Source organism: Schistocerca gregaria, chromosome 1, assembly GCF_023897955.1.
Source record: "Schistocerca gregaria isolate iqSchGreg1 chromosome 1, iqSchGreg1.2, whole genome shotgun sequence".
NCBI classification, from domain to species: domain Eukaryota; kingdom Metazoa; phylum Arthropoda; class Insecta; order Orthoptera; family Acrididae; genus Schistocerca; species Schistocerca gregaria.
The window spans coordinates 931,972,350-931,988,423 of NC_064920.1; the positions used below are offsets into that span (position 1 = coordinate 931,972,350).

At 43.9% G+C, this 16,074-nt stretch overlaps 1 protein-coding gene across 2 annotated transcripts in view; it reads left to right on the forward strand.

Annotated features, from left to right (window-relative positions):
* LOC126275269 (discoidin domain-containing receptor 2-like) overlaps positions 1-16,074 on the forward strand; it is a 741,207-nt gene that overhangs the window by 559,516 nt on the left and 165,617 nt on the right. The window lies entirely within an intron of this gene.

The window sequence follows — 16,074 nt, forward strand, 5'->3', positions numbered from 1 at the left end:
CTTGAAAACAGCATTCAAGAAAAAGGGCTTAACTTATACGCAGTGATACAAATGTGATATAAAGCGATGCAGGAGACAGACCACCGTTATTATAATAATCAGTAGTTCTGCATTCAGGCTGATTGGGTTGCTATGGTAAAAGTCAAACATCAACCAAGGAATGAATTTATTGTTCATAAGACTCCTTTTTGGGATGTACCCCTCATCTGGTATCCAGGAGCAATTCCTGCACATACATTGGAAAGTCTGTATCTAAGTGCAGAGATCGCTCCTGGATACCGTATAATGCATAAATTTCGAAACGCTTCATATGATCAATAAGGTCACTCCTTGCCTGAAGTTTAAATTTTACCATTTTGCCAGGCATCCTGAATGCCGAACTACTGATTCTTATCTGACACTGTTTTCAAGCCTTAATACTCAGTAAAATGGAATGTAGTTAACTAGTAATGTAAGCAGTAATTGTGTTTCTCCTTAAAAAAGACAGAATCTCTGTTTGTCATCTGTCATTCTGTAATCTTAAGAACACACTCCGTAGCCGTGGTACGCTTGTAAGATGGCTCTCGACTTTGAAGCAGCAGGTTCGAAATGAGGTACAGAAAATATTTTCACTCCTGTAAATTGGCAGGAAAACGTAAGTGATTACATACAGCTCCAGACTCTGCCGAAATGTCCCAAATTATGCTCCAACTTTCTAATGGAGTGAGAGCATGTAACCTTAATTCAAGTGGTCTGTTCTTCTAAGCGAACAAATAAGCTCGGCGACTTCATTGGAGCTGTTTGAGACTACGTGACGGCTCCAGATTTCTGTAGCAGTGTCGTGAACATCACAAGCATGCCACTAAAATTCTGTAAGCATTCATTAGAGTCACCTACACTCAACAAACATACCTTGACACAGAAACTTATGAAAAGAATATTTGTCAACTGGCACGTATACCCATTTAATCCAACAGTGACATAGGAAATTAGCTGTAGGACGCTTTTGCTCACGCGTACCACCCGATCAAACTTTCATAACGGGATGTTTCTTTTATGCTTGTAGTATGAACTTTCTGAGGACTACAATGCCATTACATTCAATTTATATGGTGAATTCGCTCCTTAGACTTCCTTGTTACCATAATTGGTTGAAGAAATTCACAAATAATTTTTGATATGAGTGAACTCTAGACGAGTGTCGTTCAACTTACAGAGCACAAGAGCGTACATAATTCCCTCTACATTCTTCATACATCATTAACGTGTAAGATTTTTCCGTATTGGTACAAATACCATCTACACCCATGCCGTAATTCGGGAACTGTCACAGTCTAAATGACGAGAATGTGGCAGTATATTCACCATAATGTTAAGGAAGCACAGACTTGAAACTAAGCAATTAAATGGAACAGGCTACTGTCCATATTTATACCACATCCCACTGCAGCGTTGAACGTGCTGTAGCGGCACGGTAAGTGTCCAGTGTATGGTGTACAACGTATTAAGCTTGTCTTCAAGCATTGGGTACAAGCTGCCGGATTCAAAGAAGGGGATCTGTCCCAGGTTTAACTATATTAAATATTTTTCTCTGGGGAACACTATTTGCACACTGTTTACAAGGACACATCGACAACACCAGATTGTATGGAACGACATTCTACACCTGAATATCTTTAAAAATATGATGAAGCACTGAAACCTCAGCATCAGTATGGAATACGAGAAGCTCTTATTGATGCCGCTGGTCGGCATATTCACCACTACCACTACAGGTTGATCTTTTCTTCTTCAGCATTGGCAACATATGTTAATTAATCTTGTTACTAAAATTAGTGTTGACACATGTTATAGACAACTAACAGCATTTGTAACGTTCAAACTGCTGTTGCTGTAGGCCTACCTGCAGTAAGTATGTGAGAGAGAAAAGCACCATTTACATCCTACTTTCTTTTTGTTAATGTCTATGGGCATAGATACATTTAAAAAAACGTGTCTTTTTTTAGTTACACATTATTGTGATTATTAAATCCAATGTGTGTGTTTCAAGTGTGGGCTCTTGATTACACCTCATTTCTGTGAAAACAGCACATTAGCTCCTATTTCAGAAATATTTGGAGACAGTTTTAGGTAACTCGCGCTTTAGATGTGCGTTGATTTCACTGCAGCGTTAAATATGACATGCCTACATTACAGAAAACGTTAATTAACAAAAATTGAATAATATTCTAATAAAATTAAAAGCGTTAAAAGTAATGATTCAATATTTATTACTTACAATTTGCATTTGACAGTAAATATGCAATGTAAATGAAAGGACAAAAAGTTGCTACTGGCGAGATTCGAACGCGAGACTACGCAATTAGAAGACTTACGAACTACGTATTCAGCTACGGCGACTCTTTAAAATTGTTGGAAATGTACATAACGGTGCTCACAGGTCTTCTTATCTTTAAATGTGATGTTTTCTTAGTATCTCTGACATTTGTGATTTACTGCTTTACGAAAGTTGATGTCCTGGAACTGTCCCTAAAATTCTGTAAGTATGAAGAAAATCAAAAAGGCCTGTCTGGAAGGTCCCCTTGTAAGTCGAAAGAAGTTGTTTGCTGTTAATTACAGCATCCGAAAATATTTCGCTTGTTTCGTGTCAGATCCATTCCTCCCGAAATGTTACAGTCGGTTTTGCAGTGGCAAGGGGTAGATAGCGAAAAGGGGGAGGGGCAGAGGACGGGTAGGACTGACATGATATAATTAGCAAGCAGCGTCACCGAGGTCACCCCCCCCCCCCCCCCCGCCCTCCCCCAGACCATCTGGCGACGTTGAAGTCGGAGCGCAGCCACCGCCTGCAGAGCGCGTCACGCCGCACGTACGTGGCATGGAGGCTGCCTGCCTACCAGGCGCAGCTCACCTCCACGGCGGGCCCGCTCGCTTTATTGGATTCCCGACTTCATAACGTGTGGCGCGGCGCGACGCCACGACGCCGCGGTCTGCGCGCGGGGAGTAAAGTGGCGCCGCGAGGACCCAAGCCGAACTCCTCCCCCCAACCCTACTCCCAACCCCTCCCGCTTATTTGAATTTCGCCGCTGCCGTTCGCTCCGGCGTGTCCCGCCGGCAAGACATTTTACTTACAAGGCAGCCAGGGCGGACGAGTGGAGCCGCATGTTTGGTAAAGCTAACTTGGGGAGCGAACATACCCATCGGCGACTCACTCCGTTCCTAGCTGCAAGAGATCCTTATGAGCTCACGGCTATGTTCACAGTGGATATTTGTGATGGATTCGAACTGACAGGTTAGCTACGATAGTGAGGAGAAAAAGCTTAAGCATTCAACATCAAATGTATAGCCGTAGCTGAGATCCGTTCATTATACCGCAAACATTTTCCTTCCAAATGTTTATCTTCAGGTGACACCCAAAGTTCACCAACAGTCTAATAAATGTATCGGTGACATGACTCAAAAATGTTTAAAACCCCTGTATAAAGCGAGAAGCACATTCTCTCGGCGTTATGGAGGGCGATTAGCCATTCTTCAGTCATGACATCAGAAAATTTCGACTACTTTTTGAAAATTACTCAATAATTCACAATAACGGAGGGACGTTGTATATTCGAGAAGAACTAGAGATTTTTATGCAACTGCGATGAGTCCAGCAATCACGGTTAATGAACAGACTGAACCAAAAGTAGTACTTTCGTCTGTGTACCATGGGACATCATTACTCACTGTCAGAAACAAATCCTTCCACAAGTAGTTCAAATACCAGGTGTTTCTAATTAAAGTACTACTCTTCACGAAGGTCCAGTGGGGGTATGGTAACGAAACTTGGTACACATCTGGCGTGGTACAGCAACTCGTCGACGTGTCGGGTACTCATGCTGAACAAACTATGTAAGAGGCTGTTAACAATAAAATCAATATTATGCCTTTCTCTATTGCTTGCTTTCCCTGGCCGCGTCCCATTCCTAATCCATTACATATGGAAACATTTCTATACTTCTTTCTTCTATTCAAAATGCCACATTTTCCCCAGGTGGGAAACTAATATTTTCAGTTAAATCGGTTCCACATCAACGCATTAATATATTTGCAGGTTTCACTGCCATATCATAATTACAGCTCGCACTAGACCTCTACGAGTCCACTTTAATTATAATCAGCCAGTATGCTGCTTCTTTATTAAAATATTCGAATCGTCTACACTGGATGAGACTCAAATGTTTTCCTAAAGGTAAAGGGTTTTCGTGGTGTATTTTTGAAGCTACTTTCAGTGCTTACAATGTTCAGGCACATGCTGTTTTGACCATATTTAGAATTTCTGTGAGGTATCGAAGATGTACATATTCATTCATTAAAATTACGGCACACTTGTTTTGTGAAAGGAGCCGTGTCATGGAACGCTGTAGTTTTTTGCAAAGGTGGATAGCATATTATACTTTATGCGAGAGACTAGCACTATTAAAGTCAAAGGTAAAACAGCATTTGTGTGGAAAGCAGACTATAGAGTGTGTAGCGTAAAGCGAAGTGAAATGTTTAACAGCAAACAACAGCATACAGGAAGAAACAATACAGTTACAACAGCAGCGCACTCTATCGTTCGTCGTCAGTTATCTCACAAAATTTATAATGAAATTCAGCCGCACGTTGCACGAATGTAAACCTTCCTTCTGTGGTAGATCTACATCCGTACTCTGCAAACCTCTACGAAGCGCGTGGCAGAGGGTACTTCCCACGTTATCAATTATGAGGCTTACTTTCAGTACCATTCGCTGATGGAGGGCAGGAAGAATTACTTCAGTGCCAGTGTGCTCCTGCAGTATTCAGTAACGTGTCTTCGAGTCCTAAGCAGTGATACGTAGTAGTTATAGAACATTCCTAGATTTTTCACTTAATGTTGGTGGTCGATGATCTATAACTAGGTTTTCGTGGAGCAGAAGATGAGTGTGTTCGAGCGCCTGCCAGGTGATGTCGTTTCGATTTCCTTGATAGTTTCCTGTGACACGAACGAACCTGATACCATATGCAGCACCCTCGCATTTTGTAAGCAGCCTCCTCTGCAAACTATTCCCTTTTTCCTAGTTTTCCACCAATGAACCTAAGTCCGCCACTCGCTAGACCATCGAATGAGCTTGTGATATCATTCCACTTCATACCCTTACACGCATTATACCCAAAACACTGTCCGAATATGTGGGCACTTACTGGTAGATATTAATATACGTTGCACCAACCCATTGCCTTTATGACGACTTGAACGCCGCTGCAGTCACTTTCAGTGATCTGTGTGCATGTCTGTGGAGGATTGGCAGTCTGTTCTTTCTCAAAATCCGTAACCAAAGATGGTAGTAATGTTCCACCCTCAGCTCTGGAGCGAAGTCGACATTCTAATTCATCACAAAAGTGTTCCATTGGCTTCAGATCGGGACTCGGCAGGCCAACGCACTTCAGGACTATTACTGTTCACAAAATATTGCTTCGCAGATGTCACATTATGACAGGTGCAATGTCACGCTGATACACACATTGTCTCCGTGCTATTGCTGAGCTGTGAGTAGTGCACAGTAGTGTAAAAGTTGTTTATATCCTTCCGTACTTAGCGTTTTCTTTGGTGCAATAAGGGGACGACACCCTAAACAAGAAATACGCAGACATAACGTGACTTCAGAGCCTCAGTGCTTCACTGTAAGCACTAAACATTATGTGTGTCCTCGGAGTCTTTCGATATGGCATTTACCAATGAACTCTTTTCTGTTTACAAGCCACGTCTTTTCGAATAAAACAATCGTGCTCTCGACAGCTTTCTCCGACATCAGGGCTTCCGGACTCACACGGCGTTCTTATGTAGGTATAAAGTCAATGTGTGCAACCCTCCAGGGAGAGCCAATGTGGCGCATGCACGGAAGGCAAATTCTGTAGCTTCCAGCAGCTCCGTCACGCCGTGGGACGTAGTCGTGTCACATGGCGAACACAGCTGGCGCTACGTCTGAAACTGCCGATCCCGCGCCCCTACAAGCGTCAAGGCTACGTTTTTGCTTTCGTTCAGTGTCCAAAGCCAGCTCCTTGCTCTACTATGTGTACCCCTGCTCGCTGTAAAAATTGTTGATGTTTATTTTAATTTCGGACGCTTCTTTGATAACAGGATAGCAGTATGATGTTGTCTGAGCCAAAACTCTCATTGAAACTTCCTGGCAGATTAAAGCTGTGTGCCGGACTCAGACTCGAACTCGGGACATTTACCTTTCGCAGGAAAGTGCTCTACCATCTGAACTACCCAAGCACGACTCGCGCGCCTTCCTCAAAGCTTTACTTCTGCCAGTAAGGCTTCTGTGAAATTTGGAAGATAGATGAGGTACTGGCAGAAGTACAGCTGTGAGGACGGGGCGTGAACCGTGCTTGGGTAGCTCTGTAGGTAGAGCACTTGTTCACCAAAGGCAAAGGTCCAGAGTTCGAGTTTCGATCCAGCACACAGTTTTAATCTGCCAGGGAGTTTCGTATCAGCGCCCACTCCGCTGCAGAGTGAAAATCTCATTCTGGAAACATCCCCCAGTCTGTGGATAAGCCATGTCTCCGCAATATCCTATCTTGCACGAGCGCTACTTCCGCATGGTTGGCAGGATAGCTTCTGTAAAGTTTGTAAGGTAGGAGACGAGGTACTGACAGGAGTAAATCTGCGAGGACTCGGCTCAGATGGTAGAGCACTTGCCCGCGAAAGGCAAAGGTCCCGAGTTCGAGTGTCGGGCCGGCACACAGTATTAATCTGCCAGAAGTTTCGTATCAGTGCACACTCCGCTGCAGAGTGAAAATCTCATTCTGAAAACCCTCATTCTTTCAAATTGTATTTTATGCCCGTTTTCTAGGCAATGTTCAGCCACGACCGATTTCTCAAGTTCCGTTTGTGCGATATATTGTGAATGCTCTCCACAACGGTCGGTAACGAAATTTTAGGCTCAGACATCATAATACTACGATTCTGTTATCAAAGTAGTGGCCGAAATTAGAATAAACAACAACGGTTTTAACAGAGACCAGGGTACACACTTAGTAGGGCTTTGGACATTGAGCGAGCCCAAAACGTAGTCTTAACGCTTGTAGGGACGCAGGAGCGGCAGTTTCAGACATGGCGCCTGCCTCTAGTGCAAAGTGTCGTCGCTCGGTCCAGCGGCGGAACGGAGCCGCTAGCAGCTGCCAAAGTTGCCTTCCACGGATACGCCACTCTGGCCCTCTCTGCAATATTCTAGACACTGACATTATATCTATAGAAGCAGAACGCCGCGCCAACCCCGACAGTCAGTAATTTCAAATCCAGCAGTCCTGATGACGATGTTGGAACCAGCCATCGAAAGCTCGAGTGTTTTATTTGAAATGATGTGGCTTGTAAGCCGAGAAGCTTTTCTTGAACTACACATGATGGCAACTAAGATGCGCAAGGAATTCGCCACGCCAAACATTTTAATGGGATTTCGACGTGACATAGCGTAATTTATCATTCCAAATCAGTCATTTCCTGTCATCCCCTACCCAGTGGCGTCGCATTTTACACCAAATCATGTGTCGCTTAGCACTGAGTGCAGCAATGCGTGACTGTCGCTCATAACACGCTGTCCGACCATTGTACTCCATGCTTTTTGACTTCCTAGGCGCAGCCGTTGTGCTCGATGGCTTGCTGGTTTGGTTATACTATGGATCTCAACAGTGATTCCTTGCGCTGTTTTCGTTATCTTTTTTCCAGCAATCATCCGCTTGGTCGATGGTCCCTGCCCACCAGTACAAAAGATCGTTCTGTTCTTGATTTACTTGAGCTTGTTTCCATTTTGCAATCATATCGGTAACAGTCAAACTTGAACAATTACAGAAGGATTGGTGGTGTCTCTGATGGATTTGTTTCTTAGAAGACGTCCAATGACTAGACCACGTTCGAAGTCACTGAGCTCTACTGACAGACCCATTGTGCTACCACTATTTCTCTAATGACAACACAATACGCACTGCCTCTTTTTGTACTGGCGCGCCACCCTCTAGTGACACCTTATTGCCAGTTTCGCGCTACATTGAAGTATGCGAATATTTTTATCCGACTATGCACTCGTATGTATTCACTGTTTCCGATTGTCTGTCATTGACATTACAGACATTGGATACTTCGTTTCTGCGCTGTCTCGACTGCACAGTTTAACTTTTCGAGGGTCATTTAAAGCATGTTGTTAAAATCAGGATCACTTTAAAATGTTATTAATATGTGACTGAACCTTTGTAGAGCTTCCAGAATATTTTTCTCTCTACAGCGGAGAGTGTACTGATTTCAAAATTACCTGCACATTAAAGCTCCATGTAGTATCGTTTTTCTTTCCTTTTATTTATTTATTTATTTATTTATTTATTTTGACTCATCAGTCTTCTGATTGGTTTGATGCGTCTCGCCACGAATTCGTCTCCTGTACAAACCTTTTCATCTCTGAGCAGCACTTACAACCTACGTCTCCTGTTATTCGCTGGATGTATTGCAGTCCCTGTCTTCCTCTACGGCTTTTGCCTTCTACAGCTGCCTCTAGTACTATGGAAGTCATTTCCTCCCGTCTTAACAGATGTCCTATAATCCTGTTTTTCCTTATGGTCAGTGTCTTTAACATATTTCTTTCCTCTCCAATTCTGCGCAGAACCTACTCATTCCTTACCTTATCAGTCCTCCTAATTTTCAACTTTCGTTTGTAACCCATTTCAAATGCTTCATTTCCCTTCTGTTCCTGTTTTCCCAGAGTTCACGTGTCACCTCCATAGATAGCTGTCCTCCAAACGCCGGCCGGAGTGGCGATGCGGTTCTAGGCGCTACGGTTTGGAGCCGAGCGACCGCTACGGTCGCCTCGGGCATGGATGTGTGTGATGTCCTTAGGTTAGTTAGGTTTAATTAGTTCTAAGTTCTAGGCCACTGATGACCTCAGAAGTAGCATAGTGCTCAAAACCATTTGAACCATTTGTCCTACAAACGTACATTCTCAGATATTTCTTCCTCACATTAAGGGCTATGTTTGATAGTAGCATACTTATCGCGGATAGAAATGCCCTTTTTGCCGGTGCTAGTCCGCTTGTGGTGACCACCTTGCTCCGTCCGCCATTGGGTACTTTGCTGTCTAGGTAGTAGAATTCCTTTACTTCATCTACTTCGTGACCATCAATCCTGATAAGTTTCCCGCTGTTCTCGTTTCTCCAACTTCTCACTAGTTTCGTCTTTTTTTGATTTACTGTCAATACATACTCATTAGAATGTTCATTCCGTTTAGCAGATAATTTAATTCATTTTCACTTTCACTGAAGATAGAAATGTCATCAGCGAATCGTATTATTGATATCCTCGTCATCAGGCTTACCCCTGGTTTCATGTACCCCGGCAAGAATTCCTCCCCTGTGACAACCTCTTAACCTCCGACTAACACTTGCAACCTACATCCTCAGTTGTTTGATGAACGCATTCCCGTCTCTTCCGTCTTCTACAGGTTTTACCCTCTACAGCTCCCTCTAGTACCATGCAATTTACCCCTTGGTGCTTTAAAAGATGTCCTATAATCCAGTCCCTCCATCTTGTCAGTATTTTCCACCTATTGATTTTCTCTCCGATTCCGTGCAGGACCTCCTCGTTCCCTGCCTTGTCAGTGCATCTAATCTTCAATATTCGTCTTTAGCGTCACTTATCAAATGCTTCGATTCTCATGTCTTCCGATTTTCCCACAATCCACGTTTCGTTATCATACAATGCTGCACTCAAAACGTACTTTCTCCGATATTTATTCCTCAAATGAAGGACTATATCTAATGCTTGTGGACGTCTCTTGGCCAGAAATGTCCTTTTTGCCAGTGCTAGTCTGCTTTTGGTGTCCTCCTTGCTCCGTCCGTCATTGTTTATTTTGCTACCTAGGTAGTAGAATTCCTTAACGACATCTACCTCATGACCCGAAAACTTAAATTTCTCGCTCTATTTCTGCTACTTCCCATTACTTTCGATTTACTCTCAGTCCATATTATGTACTCATTAGACTTCATTTCATTTAGCAGGTAATGTAATTCTTCTTCACTTTCACTCAGGACAGCAATGTCATCAGCGAATTGTATCACTGATATCCTTACACCTTGAATTTTAGTTCCATACCTTATCTATTGTACCGGAGCCGGTGCCTCGAAAATTCGTGCGGGTGCCAACAGGGGCACTTAGAATAGAGAATCCAATGAAGAACTCCCAGGCCGACGACCGTTGATGACTGCCAGGACGGTGCTATGAGTATCGGGTAGCTGGACACCAGTCGTTTCGTCGACATTAGTTCTGTGTCGCTAGTTGCTGCCAAACGTTACACCAAGTTGTTGATAGTTAGCTCTACCAGTAAAGATTACCTGTACATACACGTACGCCGGTGTCAGGCCTCTGCTCATCGTTAGCGGCATGTGCTACAAGTTGTAGCATTTCCTCACCCACATGTTTAGTGCAATATACGCTGAGATGAAGAATTCCGTGGGATACCTCATAATATTGTGTCGAACTTCCTCTTACCCGACTTAGCGCAGGAGATCGACTAGGCTTGTATTCAACAAATCGTTGGCAGTCCCCTGCAGAAACGCTGATTCGTCATAACTCTATAGCGTCCGTAACAGCGAAAGTGTTCTGTGTGCAGCATTTTGTACACGAACTGACCTGACCATTATGTCCCAGAAATGTTCGATGAGATTCATTCCGTGTGATCTACGGGGCCAAATCATGCGTTCGAACTGCTCAGAACATTGTTCAATCAATCGCGAGCAACTACTTCCCGGTGACATTGCGCATTGTCATCCATAAAAATTCCGTTGTTGTTTGTGAATATGAGGCCGATGAATGGTTGCAAATGGTCTTCAAATATACGAACGTAACTGTTTTCACTCAATGATAGGTTCATTTGCACTAGAATACCCAATCCATTAGCTCTAAATACAGCCTACTTCATTATGGAGGCACCAACAGCTTCCACAGTGCTTCAGTTGATAACTTGGGTCTATGGGTTGGTGTGGTGAGAGCCAAACTCGAACCCTACCTTCAGTTCTTACCAAGTGAAATCGGGTCTCATCTGACCAGGCCACGTTTTTCCTGTCTTCTAGGCGACGTCTGACTGTTAGTAGAGTCACTCGCCATAGATACTTCCTGCCACAGCCAACTGTCACCAAATTTTGCCAGATGGCCTAACGCATACGTTCGTCGTACATCCCACATTGACATCTGTCGTTATTTCAAGCTTGTTATTTCAAGTGTTTATTGCCTGTTAGCACTGAAAAGTCTACACACACGTCGCTGCTCTTGGTCGTTAACTGAAGGCCGTTGGCCACTGCCTTTACTTGTGAGACGTAATGCCTGAAATTTGGTATTCTAGGCACACTCTTGAGGCTGTGGATCTGGAATATTGAATTCCCTAACGACTTTCGAAATGGAATATCCCAGTTTCTAGTTACAACTATCATTCCGCGTTCAAACTCTGTTAATTCCAGTCGTGAGACCTAACCACATAGGAAACGTTTTCGTATGAAAGACCTGAGTGCAAGTGGCAACTCCGTCATTGCACTGCTCTTTTACCCCTTGTGTACGTGATATTACCGCCAACTGTGTATGTGAGTGTGTCTGTCCCATAACTGTTGTCACTTCAATGTATTTTCTTAAAGTGTACTTGTGTCAAGTTATCTTTTTCTTGCCAGTGCAGATTCCTACTACGCTGCATCTCTTGGTAACCTTCCACCTATTTGTCAGCGAGTACGTAATTTTTGGGTCCTCGGAACCTAACTGTTATCGACTCGCATACGTAACACTGCTAGCCAGACTAAGAGTCGAACAAGGAACGTTCGCATTTCGTGGTCAATTCTATACAGGCTGAGTTACTCAGGCACGAATCAGGAACCTTCCTCGAAACTCCACTACAGCCAATAGTGGAAACTTGGCGGGACGAGTGACATTTGAGCACATCGTTTAAAACTGTCGAGAAATTTCAGGTCAGAGTCCACTCTGCTACGGAGTGAAAATTGATTCTGGAAACAGACAGCTAGGCTGTGGGTAACCATTTCTTTGCAATATCCTGTCCTCAACAAGTACTACACCCGTAGGTATTCAGGAGGACGTCTGTGAAGTTGGGGAAGTGGGTGAATGGACACTAGCAGAAGTAAAAGTTTCAGGGTTGGTCGATACTGCAATGTAAGATGTACACGGGTGAGAGCTGCACGGGGAAACAATTTTCCTAGCGTTATCCATTGTCGACTGAGCGCTGGACACCATTAAAGCGCTGTACACAGAAATACCTTGTTGTGGTGGTCTGCTTGCTACATTTCTCATTTGCAGTGTTCCGAATGGCTCGTTCGCAAAGCACCTTCCGCTCCCGTCGCTCGTTTCACTCGCCATGTGTCACGGCGTGAAACAAAACGGACCCCGTTTTGTTGGAGCGAGGTGTGCTATTGGTTGCCCCTTCCATCGAAAACCCGCCCACAACGCCCATCGTCCAGTTCTCCCCATCCCGACAAACCCTGCGCGTCCCACTAACCCACTCGCCGATTCAGTGCGCTCCGCCACCGGCCATCGCCCCCTCCTATTACTCTGCTCCAGAGCGGAATATGAACTGCGAAATGCATCACGTCTGTCGGGACGCTAATGACTCTATCAATCATCCGAACAGATGCGATCCGATGCATCACTGCCGGGTGTCAACGCCCGGCCGCTTAAATCGCAACCACGCCGCCGCCGCCAGTGCGCGGTCGATCTCGGCCCAGATCGACTCCACGCTGATTGCGATCGACCTGCAGCGCGAGGCAAGGCATCGCGTCAGCAGTGCCGGTGCGCCGGATCCGCTGACCGTATTGACTTCCGGTTCCCGGAAATCGTTTTTTTGAAGCGGAATTCTACTCTCGATGTATCATCCAAAGAGACGACTGTGATGTCACTTTCCGACGGAATGCTGTAGCGCTATGCTATGAGTTGTAATTGAAAGTCAATGTTGTGGATACCCTCCTTTGCACAGAACCGTATCGCTTTCCGTAAAAAGGGGGGAAAAACAGACTCTTTCATACGTTCAGCAGAGTGCTTCAGAAATTTTACACTGAAACACATACTACTGCTTGGAAATGACTCTTATGTTGACGACGTTTACCGAGAAGTCTTGGAAGCCCGTACACTCTTCTGACGCCATGAAGTGTTGCTCAAGGCTGGTTGATTTACATTGGCGCCATAGATTCTGTTTGCTTTGCTTCCGCCTTTTTGCAATACGTGGCAGGATTGACACGTGGTGGTGCAAGTGATAGGTCGTGTTAAACAATAAGCCTAGGCATTTGTAAACATAACGCCATCAAAATACTAGTCGATTTGTGACTGCGTCATAAAGTTATTCTCTTTTGAATATGTGAACTTACGAGACCAATTCTCATTTTTTTCGAGAAATTTAAATTTTATACAGTAGCCTGAATAAATATAAGGCCGAAGCTCATAAAATGCTGGGTGAGCGCCATGGTGACCTACATTTTAATGAAAGAATCGCTTCAACGCTTGAAAACCTGTTATCCTGGTGTCGAAGAATGGTATGGGGGTGGAAGAGAGGAGATTTTAGAAGTTACTGAAACCTACTGAAACAAATCGAACGAGACTGTTCTCGAAAGCGATTGATGCGTTTAAGCCGATCACTGAAAGACGAACAGCCACAACACAGTGACAGACAACAAAAGATAGCTTTACATTATAACAATGCTCTACCCCAAGTCGCAAAAGCCGTCAAAACGTATTTGGAAACTCCTCCTACCGTGTTCTCCGGACATTGCTCCCTCTGACTACCAACTCTTTTGATCAATGGCACACGATCTGGCTGACCAGCACCTCCGGTAGATGAACAAGTGCAAAACTGAATCGACTCATGGATCTCCAGCGATGGCCAATACCTTAAATCGTGATTTTTTAAGGTTTTTTCACAAAAAAGGTGCATCTAAATCTGTAGGCGTAATATATTATGGCATCAAAGAACATGTTTTATGACACGGTCAGCCATGGAGTACCAAAATTCACTCGTGCAGGGCGTCCGCGCTCTGGGCGTGCCTTTCACTCATCATTTCTCGGTTCTTCTCGGAAGTACCCGGAACAGTGCGGTGCGGCATTTTGCGGTCAGCACAAAACTCTGAGTTCGGAAAAATCGTGGTGTCAGCATCTATCCTCACCATCCTTTAAAATGAGTGGGAATGGCAGACGAGACGAATGAGAATTGTCAATTCGCATAAGCTACGAGTACTGCTCATTTTCTACATAAAGAACATTATAGTACCATGCAGAAGGAATTTAAACTTTTAGATGACAATAAAAGACCAAAAACTTGCAATGGTCGACAGACAGGGTTATCGTTCTGTACATAAAGAAGTATCTTATGCTAAATTTGCAGGAATGGAGAATTCATTATTCTATTTTCAGTTGCAACAGTTTTCAGTGGATATGAATGAAGCGTATGGAGGCCTCTTACATTACTGCAAAGTGCGTAGGATAAGTGAAGGGGCATGGTAGGCTGGTTGGTTGATTTATAGAAGGGGCCAAAACAACAAAGTCATCGATCCCATAGGATTAAGGTATAATGGGTAAGAAAGTAGGCCGTGCCTTTTTAAAGGAACTACCCCGGCGATTTTGGGAAAACACTGAAAACCGAAATCAGGATGGCCGGAGTTCTGTTTGAGCTGTCGTCCTCCCGAATGCGAGTCCAGTGTGCCAACCACTGTGCCACATCGTGGCCCAGGGGGCATGCCTGGAACAATTTAAATCTCGCCATTTTTGAATTTATGAAGGAAAAAGGAGTGCAGGAACGAAAATTAGAGCATCCAGAAAGCATTGCAGACTTAGCTCTTCCAGTGGGCCTGATTGCACAGTGCCCAAAGTAAGGCAATCCTTTCCGATTCGAAAAGAATATCGCGTTTGGGAAGGGACAAATTCTAACAGAAAACGTCGTCCGTTTCCCTAAAGTCACTGGTGTTAAAGAAAGCGCGACGTTTGAAGCCATCATTGTGGATTGCAAGAATTACAACGACAGTTCTATATAGGTTTTGAGAACGCGATCAATTTTACACCTGTTTTCGAGACCGTCTGCCATTTCAGATGAAAGCGCCATGGTAAATGCGCAGATGTAATAGACTAACTTGCAAGATAATTGCAGTTTTAATGACAAATCTTTTTACATTACAGCCATCCAGGTCGTCTGCATTGATTTTCTCTGGTAGAATTTTCAGGTCTCCATAATGAGGAAGTGCTACAATGTTTCGATCGGCATATGGGTGTGAAAGAATTTTTTTGATTATGAGACATTGCTTTTCTTACATAGAATTTCCAGGTCGCCATTATGAAGTTCCGGAAGTGCTGCAATATTTCGGTCGAGATATTTGTGTGAAAGACTTTTTTAGATTGTGAGACTAAATAAAAGTCACTATTACGTGGCAACTTTGTACATAAGTCTGTAAAATTGTCTGCGTCTGACCGTATGCCGGCAGTATGTGCTGGATAAAAATTATGCCCTTAGCGTGCCAAAAAGTAATTAATAATCACTGAAGACTTGTTTTATTTGTGATCATTGTTGTTGATAAATGTGAAATATAAGACGAAGACGCAGTACGACTGTACTGCCATTATTGCAACGCGTTCGCTCTTTTCCCCCATTGCCGTCCCTAGCGCTCAGAGAGCGGAATAGGGGGGGGGGGGGGGGGGGGGAATGCGAACGAGGCGAAATCTTGGCCACACCAATCTGTCACACTTCAGGAAGTTGAAATGAGTCAAAACTGTAGAGGAAAAAACTGTAGTCGACTATATCCAATAAATAATTGAGGAAGTTCATTGTAACTACTACTCTGAAATGAGAAGATGGTCACATGAGCGGAAGTCTTTGTGGATCGCATCACATCAATCAGAAAACTATGGTACCAATGACCAAAATAAATGAAAATAAAATAAACATCATATTCCATGACGAGAACGATGACATCATGCGATTTGCGATAGTGACAATACATGAGAACTATGTGCAACCTGTCCATATGCAGCCTGTCTTGTAGAATGATGTCCGAGAGCTCAAGTCACCATTTTAGGATGTCAGG